The sequence below is a fragment of the Bipolaris sorokiniana genome (genome assembly GCF_000338995.1).
Source record: "Bipolaris sorokiniana ND90Pr unplaced genomic scaffold COCSAscaffold_20, whole genome shotgun sequence".
Taxonomy (NCBI): Eukaryota; Fungi; Ascomycota; class Dothideomycetes; order Pleosporales; family Pleosporaceae; genus Bipolaris; species Bipolaris sorokiniana.
Genome location: NW_006911914.1, coordinates 304161 through 306762, shown reverse-complemented (window position 1 = coordinate 306762; position 2602 = coordinate 304161).

Below are 2602 nucleotides of genomic sequence, written 5' to 3'. Positions count from 1 at the left end.
TACTATAATTCTTCTTTTAACTATTCCTTCCTCTTTAAGAGGCTTCCTCTTACTTCTCTAGATGCTTCTAGTAGTATTCTTATACTAGTAACTTATAGTTTATTAGGTTTTCTTTAGGTTCCTAAGTATTATAGCTTTTAGACTATTCTTATTACTTAACTAAGTACTTCTACTAACTACTATTTTTCTATAGGTTCTTAATTTCTTTAATCTTATACTTATTATCTTTAAACTCTATATCTATTACTAGCTTAGTATCTAGAGATACTAGTTTTAGAAGTTTTTTATAAGAGATAGAGTAGATTTATATATTCTATAGAAGTTTTAACTTATAGTTTACTTTTTCTATTTTCTCTTAAATTTTATATAGTTCTATTTAGAGGTTGTCTAATTTTCTGCATAGTCGTTTAGTTTTAAGGTTTTATTTTAATAGAAAAACTTTATCTCTCTTCTTAAGGGTTAGTTCCTTAATTCTTTATTTATTTACTACTTTAGATATTATTATATTCTATTAAGCTATATTCTTACTTAATCTTTTATATAGTTCTGATATAAGCTTTACTTTATTATCTGCTCCTACTATGCTACTTTTAATATCCTTTAAATCTTAGTAAGTAGTTAGATTATATCAATAGTTCGCGTATTATAGCGAATACTGTATTATTACTAATTTTATACTATTGAAGGCTAGTTATACTATTAGTAATGATGCTCTCTAGTTATTCTATGACTTATTAGCGTATATATATAAGTACTATTCTAATATTTAGTTTATTAATTTCGTCTAGCTATCTGTGTATAGGTAAAAGCTTATTAGCAGCTTCTTCTTAATACCTTACTCTACTAGAAATACATTCTAGTATTTAGACGTAAATAATTTATTATAATTAGTAATAAATTTTCTAGGTATTCTGTACTCTAATACTATTATATTAGAAACTTCGTTCGCGTATTCTTCCACTATAATACAGTGGGGTGACAAAAAAAAAACGTAGAAAAAAAGGTTATTATTTTTAAAAGAGAATTACTCAGCAGCTATAGTGGCTATAGATATAAAGGTTAGTGCGTTTGAAAGCTAAGATCTTCTAGTCTTTTACATAGGTGTCACGTGATATTCTACTGTAGCTTTAGATAGATCTATAATAACTTAAATACTTAGAAAAATTCTAAAAGATTTTAAACTTTTAGAACTCTATAGTAGATAGAGCTATATAGCTAATAGTTATATATATAGTAGTAGTAGATATATAGATTACGTAATAATGGTCTTAGCTACTCTAGCTTATATATATAATAGATTCTTAATACATCTAGTACTTAGCCTATACTTACATAAGTGGTATATTAGTTAGTAATTAGTTAGAATATTATATATATATTACTCTTTTAATTCTTAGTCTCTTAGATCTTTATTTCCTCTAGATAGATCTAAAACTTTCTAAATTTAAAGCTAAAGTTGATTAGCTTATTAACGCTAATATAGCTATTAAAAACATTTCTATCTACTTTTAGAAGCCTCTAAGATCTATCTACGACGCTATTTATCGTATTAATAAAAAAAAGAAAAACATTACTAAGTAAGAAAGAGCTAGTAGAGGCCAGATTTTAAAGCTTTCTACTAGGACTAGAAGAGCTATTAATAGGGATATAACTAAGAGCCTAAAGAAGATAAATTCTAGATTAATCCGCGAGAATAATCTAGAAGTTTCTACTAGAACTCTTTAAAGAGTTCTTAGAGTAGAAGGCTAGACAGTAAATATCTGCTCTAAAAAATCAACGTTAAACACGTCTAGAGCTAGAGAAAGACTAGCCTACGCTAAGAGACAGCTAAAAGAGCTTTCTAATATTAATTTTAAAAAGATTATATTCTTAGACGAGTGTGGAGTTAAGCGTAGGCACGGATCTCGCTTAGAATATACTAGAAAACGCGGTAATTCCAAAGGTAGAAGAACTCTAGTTTCTAGTAAAACTACTAGTACGTTTTAAAAACTCTTATATGTATAATATATATCTACTAGATATATATAATTATTATATATATATATCTTATCTATATCTAGCTTACTAATTAAGTTCTAGGTTATAATATAACTATCTAAGTTTAGGCCGCAATTTGGATAGGTAGAAGATTAGATATAGTAGTAATAAAAACACTAAAATCTACTATCTCCCATCCCTCTTACTACTATATTAGGCGGTGTCTAATACCCTATATAAAACTAAAAATAAAGAGAGGTAAGTTTAATATATATATTTTAAATATATATTTATATTTGTCTTTTAATATTTAATAATACATTTCTACCTAAGTATGTTAAATTGTAGAGCTAATTTAAAACTATTTAGGCTAGAGTTTTTAGTAAGATAACGCTAAGATCTATATAGCTAAGAACGTTCTAGAGTAGTTTTAGCGTAAGCATATTAGACTTTTTAAGCATCCGCTATATAGCCTAGATCTTAACCTAATAGAAAACGTATAGAGCTTACTTAAGGACCGGCTTACTAAGCTACCTAGTAGGTCTCTTAGCGTTAGCTCTATAGATAAGAGTATAAATACTTTTATTAGCGCAATTAAATAAGAGTAGGCTAATATTCTATAAAG